Here is an 18562-nt window from a genome sequence, read left to right as displayed (position 1 = left end):
CTTTTGCGTGTCGACTGAGTCTAACAAGGGTTCTATCACATCATCGAGGATAGCGATACAATTGCCACCAGCTGACACTACATTGTCGTCAGTGAGACCCGCCGGAATGGCCGCTAACTTATTTCCGATCTGACCCTCAGATATGGGATTCAAGTCCCTTTGAAATGGGTCTAAAATTTCTATCTTCTTAGTTATCCTGTTGTCTTTACTTGTGTTCACCAATAAGTTGTCAGACTCAAGATGCGACCTAAGAGCGGACCCGCCATTATTATGTAATAGCACCCTAAGAATTTGGGTTACCGTATCTAGGACGCAATCTGAGCCTCCAACAAATTTTTCCAGTAAACGAAGAATAGATGATAATAAGTATTCTAAAGAAGACAAGGATTTAGAAATTAAATTATCATTACCAATCGGAGAACTTGGAAGGATGTTATTCAAATTAGTGCCAGGGCTGGAGGTGAGGTTTAGCTGAGCTAGTGAAAAATCTGATTTATTAGAAGGAGTGCTGCTGTAAAGATGGAGCCTAGGGGTTAGAGGAGCTTCATTAACATTTGTATTGACCATGTCTTTAGCATGAGCGGATTCCGAGTACCTCTTTTGGGACTGTAAATCAATATCAGGTAATGTAAAATCACCCTCCGGAATTACGGGGGTGTGAGAAGAGCCAGGAGAAACTTTTGATTACTCCTTAATCGGATGTGTTGGATTAAGCACTGATGACTCAGGTAATTTAAAAAAAAATGTCATTAGAGGTTTTTAAATTATTAAAACCAGAAGCCCCGAAAGGGAGCTCCATTTGCCTCTGTAGATCTATCAAAACCAGAGGGGGACCCCCCACTATTTCAGAGGAGAGTTTCCCAAGATGGAGGGATGATGGAACCTCAGTCAAATTGATATTATCCTTAACAGGGAGAGGGACTGCCTCTGACTCATTGCCCATTAATTCATCAGGGTTTGGGGTATCCGACAAAACTTTATCATTTCCTCTTTCCCATAAACTATACAGTTGACATTGACCTTTCAATTGCATGGTAGAGTTAGTTTTATTCCACAGGGGATTCGATTTCGTTTTAGAACCTGACCTCCCCACTGATACTCGACCTGAGCGAAGTTTTTTTGCTGTCATATTAAAATCAAAAAAAGGAAATACAGAAGGGTACAGCTAAAATACAAAACAATAATATATCACTCTTAGCTAGAAATAATACCAATGAACGGATAAAATTAAACAAAAACCAAAGGGGCGGGGCCCAGCCCAGCCTACTTCAGCCTCTGACGGCCTCAGACGGTCCCGCCCTTGTCCCGGGCTTCGCTCCGCACTTCGTTCCGCGCGCGTCCCGCGTGCGCGGGTATTGAACTGATTATATACGTATATGCTGTGGGCGTGGCTACAGGGAGAGCGGGTCAGGTGTCAAGAATTGGCCTCGCAGGGACTCCTGGTAGTTGGAGTCCCTGCCGCCATGCTCGCAGCCCTGGCCACTGCCACAAGCCCCCACAGAGAGTCCAGGTGAAGCGGGACCCGCGGAGCGGGTCCGGCGAACTGTAACGTTGAGCTCGGGAGCGAGAGTCAAGCAAATCACAACAGTAAGGACACTGTCCGCAGCTCCGTTTTAACCAAAATGCAGGCGAAGGAGAATCTTCTCACTGCTTGTAAACAAAAACAGGGACAGGCCGTCCCTGATTTCTTTACTCGCTTTGAGGAAGTGTTCCATGATTTTAGTGGGCAAGATATTTCTACACCTACGGGTGCGCATTTATTTGTAGATGGATTTGTGGGAAACTTACTTTCCGAGGTATCTGTTCGCTTAAAAAATTCTAAGAGTAGCTGGGCTTCGGTAACCCCAAAAGCGTTGTTAGATATGGCTCAGTAATATCAGAATCAGGTGACCACTGAGCAAGAGCGGAAAGAAGGAAAACTAAAAGATTTGAAAACTAAGGTAATGATGGGCCAGGCCTTCGGACCCCTAGGTCAAGGTCGTGGTCAAACCTATGGTCAGAATTTCAGACAAACACCTCCAATAGGGCCACCGCATAGACACACTCCACTAGGAGAAAGGACATTGGCATTCCAAATGTCCTGTTTTAGCTGCTGGTGGGAGAGGAAAAGGACAAGTGAATGGTGGCCAGGGGACTCCAGTTCCCTGACAGCAGCTACAAAAGGCTCAAGCTCCAGAGAAAAATTGGTCAGAAAATTATTTAGATGAACTAAATTATCAATATCCTATGGATGATTAGGAATCAGAGGAAATGTGGGAACGCACTTTGCCTAGGACAGCGAAGGACAAGGAGGACCAATTGAGATACCTGTAGCCCAGTCAGGACCCTATATAACAGTCACCATACTTGGGCAGGATCAGAAATTTTGAGTGGATACAGGGGTGACACGCAGAGCGATATCTCAGAAACTGGTCCCTGGGACACCCTTGTATGGCCATGTAATTACATCGATAGGGTCTGATGGAACACCGACTCCTAACCCTGTGTCCCAAGAATTGCGTTTGCAGGTTGAGAATTTAATTGCTTAAGCCCTTTTTTTACTTCCCCCACACGCTCCTGATAATTTGATGGGACTTCATCTTTTGAAATATTTCCAAGCTGCTATACATTGTTCCCAGTCTGGAATACATGTCATTTTTGGGAAAAAGACATTGCCTAAACAATATATTTTCCCTTTATGTTCGGATCTTGATTCTGTTCCTCCATGTGTTTGGGCTACTGCTGACACAGTTGAGAGAAGAATGGACATTTTCCCAGTGTACATACAGGTTTGGGAGGGTGCTTCCTTACCAAGGGTCCCGCAATATAAAATATCAAAAGAAGGTGAGGATGCGCTAATATATATCATTGACGACATGATAAGTACAGGAATTGTTGAGGAAGTTTCCTCTAATGTATGCAATAGCCCCATTCTCCCCATCCTAAAACGGGGCGATGGAATAGGGGAAAAGATTTACCGTTTGTGATTGATTTAAGAGAAGTAAACAAAATTGTGATTCCTCAATATCCTGTCGTCTCTGATATTACTACCTTGTTGACATTAATCCCACCAACATCCACTGTATTTTCTGTTATCGACCTCAAGAACGCTTTTTTCTCCATTCCTATACATGAGGATAGTAGATATTTGTTTGGATTCTCATTAAGGGGCCAATCATTTAGATTTTGTAGAGCTCCACAAGGTAAAACAGAAAGGCCCAGCATTTACAGTAAGGCACTTAAACAACAGTTGGATGAACTTCTTTTGCCACCAGGAGTTACACTTGTGCAATATGTATAACATTTTTCTGACAGCAGACACAGTTGATCATTGTAAAGAGGCCACTCTTTCCCTATTGATTCATTTTGCTGTTAAGGGACTCAGGGCCATATGTAGGTAAATTGCCAATACCGAATCCTTAATACCGATTCATACCGAATCGGTATTAAGAATGAGGTAAACGTGATGTAGGTAAAAATTCGGTAAACATTACCGAATCGTAGCAAATCGGTATTAAATACCGAATGTGAACAGATCGGTAATAAAAATACATACCGAAAGGCTATTACCGATGATACAGATTCCACACCCAAATTCGGTATTACCGACTCGGTAATTCAAAAAATAGCGTTTTGGTGAATCAGCCAATCCTGATACACCCATTTACTTCCCAAACAGGAAGTTGCCACACCCAGCCAGGTGCACAGGGCCTGGAGCTCACTGTGAGGCAGGCAGGCAGGCAGGAGAGCTGAGGAGCCAGCACCAACACAGTCAAGAAAATAAAAAGGAAAACCACTGAACAAGCATTGAAATGGCAAGCCAGGACAAGGAGAAGGAGGCAGGTGAAAGAAAAAGAAAACTCAAGTTCAGTGACAAGGAGCTTGAGATCCTGATCGAGGATGTCACACAAGAGTACCACAAGCTGTTTGGAGCCCAGTCCCAACAAGTGCCAGACGCACAGAAGAGGCAAATATGGAGTGGCATTCGGGACAAGATCAATGCCATAGGTGTGACCCTGCGCACCATAGAGGACATCAGAAAGAGGTGGTATGACCTCAGAAAAACTGCAAAACAGAGGATGGCAGAGAGACATAGGCTGGCAGGGAAAACTGGAGGAGGAAAAAATCGAGCCCCAGTACCTACACCACTGGAACAGATGGTAGAGTCCACCATCCAGCGGGAGAGTGTGAGTGGCTTTGGAGACGCAGACAGCTCCGCCAGAGCAGCTAGAAAACAAGGTAAGAAGCATGCCCAGCATGCTGCCCTACCCCCTCCCCCACCCCAACCCCCATAGTGGTAAATGTGCTCCCACTCCACACCATGTCTTACTGCTTACCTGCAATGCATTCTGGGTGATGTAGTCAGTGTGAAATCATGATCAGGACTGTCAGGGCAGCTAACACAATAGCATGGTAATAGAATTCGATAGGTCAGGATAACCACTGTGCACTGTTGGCATGTACTTTAATGCAATGGCAATGCAGACAGAGCATTGAGAATATTTACATTTGTGTCATTGCAGGCGAGTCATCTCGCAGTGCAGCTGAGGGCAGCAGAGGCAGGTCAGCCAGGCCAGAGGGGAGTGGACGGGATGAAGACAGCATGCCTGCAGGGAACACCAGCTCTGCGCCATCGCAGCCAGCCAATCCTCCACCACAGCCATCACCACAGCGCCAGGGAGGTCCGCAATCCCCTCTCACTCAGTCACCACTGCGACGTTCACCAACACCACCACCACCACCACCACCACCACCACCACAGTCAGGCAGGAGGCATGCCGTGAACACCCTCCAGCAGATGGAGTCGTCGGAGGAGGAGGGCAGCCAGCGCGCACAAAGTCCTATCGTAGAGAGATCCAACAGGGCGCGGGCTGGTTCTGCATCCGAGGGTGCGAACATCTCATCACGACGCCGCAGGGCAAGGCCAGACGTCCAGTGGCAGTTCAGCAGGGTGACAGTGTGTTCGATGGACTGGAAGGCAACATGCTGAAGGTTCAGCGCCTGCAATGGAGGGAGATGAAGTCATTACACAGGGAGGTGGCAAACATTAACAGACATATGCACAAGATGGAGAAGGGTATCAGTGCCATGGGGGAGAATATGTCTGCAGGGATGGAGAGGGTAGCAACCTCGGTGGACAACCTCTGCAGCCAGCTGGAGCAGGACCGTGTTGGCATGCGCCGGGAGAGACAGAGACTCCAGGACTATACCAAGTCGGTGAACCGGCTGGCCACTACGACATCACTGATGTGTCGCCGGTCCATCGCCATGCAGGAGGAGATGGCGCATTGCAGCAGGGATGTGGCCAGGGGGATGGTGTCCATGACCTCAGTGCTAGAGCTCATGCAGAATGCCAAGGCCTCTAATATGGAAGGGGGGGGGGGGACAGTGAGGAGGCTACCAGCCGTGGTAGCATTACACCCTCACCCACCGAGTGCAGGAGGCGTAGTGGACGTAATGCCCCAGCACAGGAACGGTCGGACTCACCAGTCTGTGTCGATGGGGAACAAGCACGTGCAGCACGGGGACGCAAGAAGTGAAGGACACTGGCTGTCCACATGCATGTGATGGGTGATGTAACCCATGTCCAATTGGACTATGCTCACAATGCTGGAGGTGTGCCAAATAAACACCTCTACATGTAATTTGAAATGCCTCAGTGTCGTTACTCACTCAGAAATAGTGTGATGTAATCTCTGCCCGTCTATGTCTCCCATCATGTTCAATTGCAGCACCAGCCGCGCTGGGCTCTGGCTGAGGGTTGTCCTCGTCCTCTGACTCAGTTAGTTCCACTGCTGTTCCTTTTTTAGTGGCCAGATTGTGTAGCATTGCACACGTAGCAATGATCTTGCAACATTTGATGGGGCTGTACAGACGCGCACCTCCTGTTTTGTGGAGGCAACGGAATCTGCTTTTGAGCAAACCAAAAGTGCGCTCCACAACGTTGCGTGTGCTCCTATGTGCCACATTGTATCTCCTCTCCCTTCGGGTGGTTGGGTTCAGATATGGTGTGAGGAGAAAAGGCCGAAGGGCATATGCGCTGTCACCTATGATGAGAAGTAAGTTGCATTGATTGGTGTGACCAACAGCTTGTGCCAGGGTGTACATCAGGGTGTGTGACATTTACTTACCAAGTATGTATCCGTCTGCAAATTCACCAGCAAGCAGACGTGTATGTATGCCACTGTTCCTGAAGATGTAATCATCGTGGGTACTCCCCGGGTATTTTGCCACGATGTCTGTTATTATGTGTTTAGCATTGCAGATCACCTGCACATTGATTGAGTGGGTGGATTTGCGGTTCCTGTAAATATATTCACTTGCTGCAGGTGGGCAGATGGGAATGTGGGTCCCATCGATGCAGCCGATCACGTGGGGGAAGTGGGCAAGTTGATAGAACTCCAACTTGGTTCTCTGCAGCTCCGCCTGCGTACTGGGGAAGGATATGTAGTGTTCCATTCGGTCCATCATGGCGTCTAGGAAGGTGTTGAAGAACCGGGATAGGCAGCTCTGTGATACTCCACCCACTACTGCTATCACGCCCTGGAAACTTCCTGATGCAAGGAGGTGCAGGCAGCAGAGTACCTGGACATGGGTGGGGATTGCGTGGGCCCTTGGCGTCTGGTGCTCCAGATAGGGTCTTAGGTCCCGTATTAGATCCAGGATGGTTTGTGGGTGCAATCTGTATCTCTCGTGTATTTCTGCCTCTGTCAACTGGAACAGAGTGATGCGTACTCTGTACACCTGCTCCTCACGTCTCCAGATCCTCATTCCTGCTGCTCTCAGGCGTAGCCGCCTTGCTATGAGATAGAGGCCTGCCATAGTGTCCACAGTGATGCATTTTGGGTCTGTTTATATAGACTCCTCCTGTTTACCACATGCTCCTGAAACGTGGTAATTAACGAATCGGTATTACCGATTTTGGTCAAAATCGGTATTACCCGGGTTTGCTACATAGCATATTTGGGGTTATTACCGAATCGTTTATACCGATTCGGTATTCATTGTTTCGGCAATTCCGAGTCGGTAACTTAGGTTTATTACCGATTCGTTATTATCGAACCTATTCGGTATTACCTACATCTCACATGGCTACATTTTGGTCGGTAACACCGGAAATGACCCTTTTTCGGTGTTAGCGATCGGTATTTGGCCACCTACATATGGCCCAAAGTCTCTAAGAATGAGTTGCAATATTGTCAGTCTGTGGTCACTTATTTGGGTCACCTCTTGTCTAAGGAAGGCCGCACTCTGACTAAAGCCAGGATTCAAACTATCCTAAAAATTCCCATTCCAAGTATTCAAAAAGAAGTCAGGGCACTTATTGGTATTACTTCCTATTGCAGACAGTCGATCCCGAAATTTTTATTTATCATCAAACCTTTTTTGTCCCTTGTTACTAAAGACACTCACTTTCCTCTACCATGGACATCTGAATGTCAAAAAGCATATCAACAGCTTCCAGACTATCTTAGAGTGGTTGCCGCCACAGCCATCTCTATATGACAATCTGAGGGGATAGTGTTGAGTAACAAGCTTATGGTTATGGTACCACATTCCGTAGATGCACTCCTTAGTCAGACCAAGACACTAGAATCACATGATACGAACTTACGCTCTTGGCACCTCATATCACACTCAAGAGATGTTTGACATTGAACCCAGCTACATTGTTACCTTTGCCAGCTGAACAAACTCATGATTTACACAACTGTATTTTTCTGACAGAAGAACAAACTACAGGAAGAGTAGATCTTAAAGATACACCTTTGTTAGATCCTGAGGGGGAATTATGGGCGGACGGTTCCTGCTTGAAATTACCCGACGGCACCACCTCTGCTTCCTATGCCATAACCACATTACAAACCATGGTAGAAACAGCCCTTTTTTCTCAAAAATCTGCCCAAGCAGCTGAACTCACTGCGCTTTTAAGGGACAGTGAACTTAGTGAAGGATTATCAGTGAACATTTACACAGACAGTCAGTATGCATTTGGTGTAGCACACAAATTTGGTAAGTTTTGGAAGGAAAGGGGATTCCGAACCTCCCATGGTTCAAAAATACAGCACGGTGAATTGGTGAATAGTCTTCTTACTGCCTTGACATTACCAAAGAGTGTAGCCATTATCAAATGTAGTGCTCACAAGAGAAACACAGACATACAAAGTGGGACAAGGAAATGCCTTTAGGATGTATACCGATCCCAAGCAGAAAGATGAGAAAATATGTATACGGAGATCAAAGAAATACAGCAGTTAGCTACGGAACAAGAAAAGGCAGAATGGAAAAAGGAAGGAGAATTGGATGATGAGGGATGTTGGAGGTCCAAAGATATGCTGAAATGGAAGTTGCCTTATGCTTATTTACTGCGCTTTGTAACCATGGCTCATGGACCTGCTCACGTTAGTGCCAAAATCACTATCTCCCAACTAGAACAGGTTTGAATTAATCAGCACATTCTGAAAACAGCTGAGAATTTGGTTAAACATTGCATGATATGTCGATAGAACAATCCCGGGAAGGGAGCATCAACCCCTACCGTGGATTTTCTCCACCCCAGGCTCCCTTCGAAGCACTTCAAATGGATTACATTCAGTTAAAGCTCTGTATTAATATGAAGTATGTATTAGTATTGGTTTGTTCCTTTAGTAAGTGGGTAGAAGCTTATCCAACAAAAGATAACACAGCCTTGACAACAGCTAAAATTCTGTTAAGGGTGTTCTTGCCCCTTTTTGGGGTTTGTAGAGTCCTATGGAGTGACAAAGGCCCCCACTTTACTGGCCAGATAATAGAGTACCTAATGAAGGGGTTAGGGGTAAATTACAAGTTTCATGCTGCTAATTACCCCAGGCAGCGGGTCTAGTAGAGAGGTACAATGCCACATTGAAGTTCAAACTAGCAAAGATACAGGCAACAACGGGCCTTAATTGGCCAGATGCTTTGCCCCTAACGTTGTTATCTGTTCCTTCCATCCCATATAGCAAGATTAGACTTTCTCCCTACGAAATAGTTTTAGGCAGGCCTGTGAATGCATGTGGACCCCCAAGGCCAAATGTGATAAAGGAAATAAAGTACCCTATTTTGAGTGCTTACCTGAAAATTTGACTGAAAAGTTGTCTCTGATTTACCAGCAGGTGCATGGAGCTATACGAGACAAATCAGAGGGTCTGGCTCATGGGCTCCAACCCGGTGAATTTGTCCTGATAAAGAATTTAACGCTCTAAGAATCAGGAACCTCGTTGGAACAACGCTGAGCACGTCTTGCTAGCAACCCGAACTGCTATCTGTGTCACCAACAGACGCATTTGGATCAACGCTGCACTCTATAAACAAATCCAAGCAACTGTTCTTCAACCAGAAAGCAGAAACGATCTGAAAGACATCGTACAATCTCAGAAAAGTGTTGCTCCTCTGAATGAAGACACTTTGTTTCCTGATCAAACTGTGCCTTCAACAACAAGGTATGATTTACGACCAAGGAAGGGAAGGAGCAGCTAGAGATACCAGAGGACCAGTTTCAATTAGTGGTACGGTTGACGGAAGAGGTGTGGCGCCGCGGCCAGGGCGACTGACTCCGGAATCTGGGGATCACGGTTCGATCCCCGGCACCGGCGGTAGGTTAGCCCAGCACCATGTGACTCTGGGCAATAGCTTGCTTAATCTTCCCGACGGCCCCCAGCGCCTAGAGACCCTAACGGGTGATTGTGCGCTTTACAAATGTGGATATTATTACGGTTCAGCTATGACACGGTAGGATCACAGATTCTGCTAAACTAGGTTCAGAGTGGATTATTATACGTGTTCAGTGGTGCCTGGGTCTTTCTCCGACCAGTGGTTGTGTCGATACCAAGAAGGAGAAATGCAGAAATTGGGATCTAAGTTGCGAAGCAATGACAAGACTCTGTGTTTGGTGACTCTGATCTTATTATTAATAATATTGGCAGCAGTTTTTGGGACAATGGAGAAAGTGATTCCGGCTCGAAACTTATTGCTCACTACTACTCCTGTCCCCAAGGAACATTATTACTTCACTCTTCCCTGTCATGAAAAGAAGCAAAGAACGTCATACCTCAATAACACTTTCATACAAATGTTACATCATACTCATAAGGCTACGAATACTACCAACTGCTGGGTATGTGGAATGTTGCCAGCCCATCAGAAGAAGGGAGGAACGCCTCTCATTACCCTGCCATTTTCACATAATTGGTCTTGTGGAGCCTGGTTCGCACTTATGTGGGCCTCTGATATTAGTAATATTACTCTAGCTGATGTAGGAAGACTCAATGCCAGCTAAATAAGGTTTGTTACCCCGATGATGAAGGCCTTCCGGAGGCCAAACGAACTGTATGGGAAAGGGAGGAGTATCGCAGAGGAAATTCCTCCACAAGATACGTTTTCCTAACACTCGAACAGCCAAAGGCAATTGATCTCCTGTTATCGTCTTAACCAGAGCCTGAGCAGATCTTTGTGCGAGTAGTATTGGTAGTATTCCTGTGGGGAAAAGTGACTGTACTACAGTATTGAATATCACTGGAAGGAACAATAGTAGTTTTCTATCTTCCCAGAACACTTACTTCGTTTGTGGAAACAAAGGTTATCATCATCAACAAGTCGGATGGTCCGGAATATGTTGTGTCCTTTTTGCTTCCTCCTGTGTTCTTGGCACCTGCATCTTATCACAGAGACCAAAAAGTATTTAACGACATTTCCTCGAGTAGATTTAAAAGAACTATAAGTAATGATGAAGTTGATCAAACTGATACAGCATTACAGCAATACGTTGATTTTAACTTGGGATTCTTTTTCTTTGTTGGTGCAGCCCTAAATAGTAGAAAGATTAGACGCCTGACCTGAGTGGTAGAAGCAGTAACTAATCAAACAGCAATGGCTCTTGGAAATATTACGGAAAAGCTCCATATTACGAGAATTGTAACATTACAAAATAGGATAGTATTAGACGTGATACTAGCTGATCGTGGTGGAGCATGTCGCATTATCGGTAGGAGCTGTTGCGTATTTATCCGTATTTATCCCTGACCACGCCCCATCTGTTTATGACGTCATTTCCAAATTGCATAAAATAGCTGCGGAAATACACCAAAACTAAGGAACATGGACTTGGTCAGAGGGGTTATGGGGAATCATTTCTACTTGGGGCTGAAAATTGTTAATGGCAATAGCAACCATAGGAATCATCATACTCACCTGCTGTTGCTGCATTCAGTGTGCCCCTATGATATGTCCATCACCACCCCCTTTTGTACCGCTTTGGCCACCATAAGTGTGGCAGGGTATGCTCAGACGTGAGTTCCTTGCTCACTTTGCCACTGGATTCAAGCAAGCCGGGCTGAAGACGGCTGGAATGACAGAAACCGGTCCTCGGAAGCTTGTTTCCGGTCCAGGGAAGGCATGGCTTGGCAGTTCGGGCTGGACTGTTCCCATGAGGCACATGATCAGACTGATTTGCATATAGCCATGTCTGAACTGGGGTGGCAGAGTGGGCTAAAGAACGGTGATGGATCAAACCCAGATCTTTTGACTGGGTGTGAGTGTTTGATTGGTTCTGATGCTCCGTCCATCACCACCCCCTTTTGTACTCTTATGATATGTACAGCATGTATAGCCACTTGTAATAATATTAGACTTCCCCCGATTAATGTTTATGAATCGAAAAATGATGCAAACTGAAATTTACGAACATCAATATATGAGATTAATATATGTACTTTTAAAATGGATTCAGCACAGGCTGAAAAGGAAGGACTGTTAAAATGTAAAATCTGATTCTCTCATTTTTTGATTAAGCTATGCCTCATCCATTTTTCACCCCTGCCCTACTTTGAAGCCCGGCTCTATCCTTGACACCGCATCTGAATAGGCACGAGTAAAGTATCTAGATTGGGGCATTGTAGGCTGTATATACATGCAGACTGGAGAACTGGGCCTTATGGGCCGAGCGGCGCAGGGCACGCCTAAAATCTCCGGGTTCACCTGCCTTATCAGACAGAGACACGAGACACTCTGTTAGGTGTAGAAAATCAGGTTTTATTAGCTGCAGCTAAGCACAGTTGTCCAAGAAGTACACCAATGGTAGGTTCTCAGGAGACTGCCACTTCATTCCGTGGCGCACAGTCTTTTATACCATACATATTTACAATACCTACTCCCAAAACATACAAAACTGACAAATGAGAAAAGTTCGAAAACAAGCTATCGAGTATCTTGTGTACGCCCTTCTTTCAGATACCGTGTTCTCCCCTCCCCTCAAGTTAATCAATGCTAATGCATGTAATTCAATTTGCAGGTGGCAGGACGTATTTGCGAGCCTCAAAGGATAGTTGTGTAACAGGAGAGTACACGGAGAGAATAGTGAAGGCCAGTCAAATAAGATAAAGTAAAGGAAGAATGGTGGGACCCAAACAGTAAACTAAGACAAGGATCAATCAGTCTAGACATGGATTAATTAACTCGGCCAGACCCGGACATCGCTTTCACAAACAAGGATAAAGGGTTACTTTTTAACAGGAGAGACGAGCAGCTGAAAAAGGTAAAAACACCATGCTCGCCGTGTTGCCTGAGTGAGGGCAACACAAAATGGCGGCTGTCACAAAATGGCGGCTGACTACGAAGCGAAGTCGAAAATCACAGAACCTCAAGAGTCAGCGCAAAAGAACAGCTGGAGTCTGCTCGCGGTTTTTCAGACAATGGTAAAGCCTCAAGTAAAGATTACTTAGATAGCATATCTTGTTATGCAGCTTTAGGACGCGACAATTGCACAAGACATCAAAGCTCTTGATTCTTACCGTTACCTCATGTGTGTGTTCTTCTCAAAGCTCTATTTACCTCTGGGCTTCCCTTGTTTGTGATCTTTTTCTATAAAAACACATGTAACCATTGTTCAGTGTGCTTCCTCTTAGACTATCTCTATGGTGCTGGTCAGTTGAGCCCCCATTCATGAATGCTAATAGATGACCCTTGATTTGTACTTCACCCCAGTGTCAATACCTCCTTACTTGTTAAGAACCCGTAGACTAAGGGTGACCCTGCACCAGTGGGTTTTCAATAATCTGCTTCCACACCTCTAAAGCTAAGCCTATATGCACTGCACCATCACTACCAGGGGGCTGTGCTCAGGTTTATTTAGTAGAACCCAGAGGATCAGACTCCCCCCTTTCATCTCCGAACCCACAGAGATCAACTGCAGAGTATCACAGGGATCATCACTCAGCCCCACGCTCTTCAACATCTACATGGCCCCCCACGCCACCATCGTCAGACAGCATGAGCTCAACATAGTATCTTATGCCGATAAAACCCAACTCATCCTCTCCCTCACAAAGGGTCCCGAAGACACCAGGCACAGCTTCCAGGAAGGAATGAGGGATGTCGCAGCCTGGATGAAGGACTGCTTTCTGAAGCTCAACACAGAGAAATTTGAGGTCCTCATTCTGGGACCCTCGACCTCTGCCTGGATGACACATGGTGGCCCTCGGGAGTCCTCCCACCCTGCCAGACCACTCTCGAAACCTCAGAATCATCCTTGACTCCACTCTCATCATGACCCGCCAGACCAACGCCATCGCCTCCACCAGTTTCAACTGCCTCCGCATCCTCTAATAGACCTTCGAATGGATCCCCCCAGAACACAGAAAAACCATCACCCACGTACTCATAACCAGCAGACTGGACTACGGAAACGCCCTCTACGCTGGCATCAACAGGACCCTTCTACACAAGCTCCAAACCATCCAGAATGCCGCAGCCAGACTCGTCCTCAGGACCCCACAGCACAAACGCTTGACAACACCTTCGACACCTAAACTGGCTCCCAGTCGAGTAGAGAATAACCTACAAGCTTTTCACACACACCTACAAATCCCTCCACAACATCGGATCAAAATACCTCAACGATAGAGTCTGCTTCCACACACTCAAAAGAACTCTCCGATCCGCTGACCTCACCCTAGCGGAGACCCCACGCATCCACAGAAGCAGAGCAGGAGGAAGGGCCTTCTCCTACCTCGCAGCTAAAACCTGGAACGAGCTCCCGGTAAGCATCAGACACTCCCCAAACCTGCACATCTTCAGGAAGGACCTCAAGACCTTGCTCTTTGACTGAGACTGGATCGGAACTGCCTACCCCCTCCCCACAATCCACCAGCGCCTTGAGACCCTCACGGGTGAGTAGCGCGCTTTATAAACCCGATTGATTGATTAGTGGCTTTTGTTCTTCACCCTTAAATTATTATTTGAAGTGGGTTCTCCCCTTCAGACGGGCAGTTGCAGCAGGATTGGGTCTTCTATTTGGGTAAAGACTGGATCAGTTGGCTACCACATACATATGATCACAGCCTGGTAGAAATTTCACCTCCGATAAGAATAGTTCTACATTCGTTTCAAACGCATAACCACAAACACCTATGTTACTGATAAAGACTGACTGCTTCAACCACATTTACACAAAGTATTAGACACCGTTCATTTGTCCAACATAACGTGAATAATTGTTTTACAGCAGAACGTAGAAAATAATGTCCAGGGCCCAGGAAAAACCTAAATGAGGACAGGGAGGCTCAAGGAGCTGCATCCTGCTAATGCTGCTTCCACACAAACAATGCAGCTTCTCGCAATGGTACAGTCAAAAGAATGGATTCAAAGCCATTAATGGGTATGGGGCCTCCTTTGACATGAAGCAGAGGAGAAAGAAGCAAAATACTCAGGATTTACTTCTACATCAACATTTTGCATGATGTGAAAATAGTTCCGATTGGATTGGCTAGTACTTTTCTTATCCTGCGCCTATTGGCCAAACCCTGAAAGAATAGTATTCGTGCATAAAAACACATACAACTATGGCAACGCCTTGTCAGGGGGTAGTAGACACAATATATATGCAACTGTCTCATGAATAATGAACTTTAATATCATTCCCACCCACAGTAATGAAGCTGTACGGTAAGCACTTGCCGTCTTCTCTGCTAAATAGGATCTTGAGTATCTTTAATGGACTAGATTTTCAAAACAGCTTAACATTAATAAACAAATTCCCATTTGCATCCCCCTTAAGTGTCAGCCACTAGTGTAATGGAATACCAGAAATCAACCATTACCTGCTACTGAAACATTTAAAGACATTATTATGAAATAAAGATTTTAAAAAAGGATAAATATGACAAATGTTCATAATCCTGGATTTATGCATGGGCATTTAAAGGTTAAATTCCTACACTGTGAACAGTGCACTCTGATATCTTCTCTTATGCCTTAAATACCAATGTAGCCCATTCTTTTACAGGAACACAGCCGCAAAAATGCACTTACACAGCGCTTATGTTGTTGTTTGCAACCCGGTCCTGTAGAAGGCTTCATCTTTAACAATTCAGTAAGGCAGACACACACCCTATGCTGAACCTATATATGTCACACACCCTATACTGAACCTGTATAAAAGGCAGCGGGAGCAGGATTGTTTCTACTACTTGGTCTAAATACTGAATAGGTTGACCGACACATGAGTACAGTTCGGTACATAAGTAACTTCCGTACAGTACAGTTCTATGCTTCTTCCAGTCAAGTGGTTGTAAGCACCCATATGACTAACAAAGGCTTCAACCATATTCACATTGAGTATTAAGTGCTGTTGACATAGAATGGTCACTTGTTTAAAGTAGAGAATTCTAACTGATGTTATAAGGCAGACACTTTTTTGTATATAAGGACACTTGACTCTTTGTAACCCAGTTGTAGTATTCAAGTTTTTAATGGTTTTAACTATTTGTTCTGAGTAAGCTTAATTGTGTACTATGTGTATGTGAATGTAACCGTGTGTTAGGTTGTGTACTACTAGTGTGTGTAAGTGGAAGTGTATGTGTGTGTCTCTCTCTCCAAGTCCTTTATGCACCGGGTTGCCTCGGCTGACTTTTCCTATGCAACACCAATACATCAATAAAAGACTATGTGAAATCAGCACTAGTGGTAGAGACTTACAGTGCGGGCGAGTGGAAGGGGCAGGGTGGCCAGCCAAAAGCATGCTGTGTAGTGTGGTAAGTGTGGACCCGTGCCTGCAGCAGAGAGAGCCTCCTGCGCACCGCCATGTTTGCAAGCCCTCGCCACTGATGTTGTTACCACACAGCCCCCAAATAAGCCGCCTTAGAAATATTCATAACATGCAGCATCTCCGAGGGGTAGGAAGATGGTAGGAGTAGATTTCTACAAGTCCTGGCCCACTTGATTGGCATATTAATTAATTCAGCACGTCCCTTAAGAAACACAGGGTTGTCATCAATCTGCCAAAGCAAAAAGGACTCTATCAGACTTGAGACCTGAGAAGATCCCAAAAATATAATATACAAAGGGTTAGCAGTCTCTATTCTCTGCACTGCTGTCTCTTTCAGAGCAGCATCTTGGTATATAACGATTTTTTACTTTATTTCGTGAGTTGTATTCTTAATGCACTCAGCTGTCATATGCTTGATCAATTGCACTCTTTGGTTCCTGCTCTGCGGCCATACACCAGCCAGGAGTCAGTAGGCATGATATACCGACCTTCTCGCTATAAATGAACGAGACCTTAAACTCTCCTTGAACTCTATATTTAACCACGTGATTTTTCTCCTTTTGAATCCTCCAGTTTAATGAATTGTAACCCTCGCTTTAGAACAAGAAGCAGCACACCCACACACACACATACTGGTTACACACAGAACAAGCAGCACACACAAACATACCCAGAATAGCAGCCCAGACACACCAACTCACACTAGGTGCACACAGAACAGCAGCACAAACACACACACACTTGGTGCACACAGAACAGCAGCAGCACAGATACACACTGACACACTAGGTGCACATAGAATAGCAGCACAGAGACACCAACCCCCACTATGTGCACATAAAAGAGCAGCACAGACACACAACACTTGGTATACATAGCACTGATAGTGGCACTGCTGCCTGTTCCGACAGGATACACCCCGGCGCCAGACCTCCTGTCACTGTTACTCACGTTGCCCAGTGCTGCTGCTAGAGCACTGTTCCCCCGTGGTGAGAGTTACCAGATCCGAAGAGCAGCACGCACCATTTGCCTAAGATAAACAGTGCGAAAGCGAGGCACGCTCGGCTGCTGTTTCCCTCAAAGAGTGCAATGACCTCTGGGGGATGTATGACGTTACAACGCATGCTTTTACCACGCATGCTGTTACAACGCAGTTTTTACAACGCATACCATTACAACGCATAGCGCTTTGGGGTGCTGGATGTGAATAGTTTAATTTACTATTCCAACTCCAGTCCCCGTGGACACTAGGGAAGGTGTTGGATAGTAAATTAAATCTATTTCCTATCCTAGAGCGCCCCCCAGCGCAATGCGTTTTAATGGTTTTCATTGTAAAACCTGCGTTGTAATAGCACTGCGTGGTAAAAGTTGCGTTGTAAAGTATGTTTCCCCCTCTGGATTGCCTCGCCACCAGCCGCTAAACATAGGAGCCTGTAGCCTCAGCTCTGCATCTTGTTTTGGTGCAGAATATGTAATTTAAATATGCTAGAGTTGGAGAGCAAACAGCTGCATCTCGCATTATCAGCAGAGAGATGCCCCCCCACAACGTTTACATTTGGAAGCCGCTTGTAAACTGCGTGGGTTATAGTCAGTGCGCAGTTGCCGCGCGGTTGCTTATGTTAACCGTTAAGAAGCCAGTGCCTTCAGTGAATGTCTGCTTATTTAGAAACACCACTGCAATTCGATAGATTTTAGCATTGGCTAGTTGGATGCACAGCGATGCGTGTTTTCTGCGATGTCAACAAAATGTAATGGTCTGGGACAAAGCATCTGAGGTAAACAGGCAATATGACCGTAATTAGGACGGTCGGCATGCCTCGTGAAAAACACCTCACAAACGGCTCACAGACGGCTTCGTGGCCGAATGAAACACAGTGAAAGAACAAGTCACAGGGGCGGTATAAGCTGGGGAGAAGCGTGCTCCGTGTGCCGCCGCTGCTGAAAGTTGTACACATCACGATTGTCAATAAAGTGCGCATATCACATTACAATGAAGGAAAACTATGAATAACCAGCACCGCCTCTCCCCTACCTCCTCCACCGCCGAGGAACGCGCAGCAATGACTGCAAAATTGCTAACAAAAAATAAATAAATAGCCGGAAATGCAAGAATGAATCCCGCCCCTCCCGCACTGGTGACCTGACTCATGGTTGCCATGGCAATATTTCAGAGAATACGCTTGCGGCACCGTAAGTCATGTCACCCAGTCCTCGGGAGGCGGGATCACAGCCGGACAAATCACCCAAACAGGGGCATTGTCCAGTGGCAGGCCTCCGTTCCGCGAGACCGGCCTATGGAAGAAGGGGCGTGGTTTCATGCCCCTTCTTGTTTACGAGAACTCTTGCCTGCAGCAGCGCATGCGCTGCAATGCAGGCTTCGACCTATAAAGAAAAGAAGGTAACTACTGAATCTGGGATTTAGGATTGCCCACCTGCCTTCACTAAAACCGTGAATGGATTTACACAAAATGAGGATAAAACCATCTTTTAAAATCCCAGCTCAGACAAACTTTGGATCTCCTG

At 45.9% G+C, this 18562-nt stretch overlaps 1 protein-coding gene across 1 annotated transcript in view; it reads right to left on the bottom strand.

The window, feature by feature from the left end:
- Positions 1-18562, bottom strand: part of LOC144756164 (E3 ubiquitin-protein ligase TRIM39-like) — a 370969-nt gene that overhangs the window by 288714 nt on the left and 63693 nt on the right. The window lies entirely within an intron of this gene.

This window comes from Lissotriton helveticus, chromosome 5_1 (genome assembly GCF_964261635.1).
Source record: "Lissotriton helveticus chromosome 5_1, aLisHel1.1, whole genome shotgun sequence".
NCBI lineage: Eukaryota > Metazoa > Chordata > Amphibia > Caudata > Salamandridae > Lissotriton > Lissotriton helveticus.
Note: the sequence above shows the minus strand (reverse complement) of the source record. Positions and strands in the feature narration are given on the sequence as shown.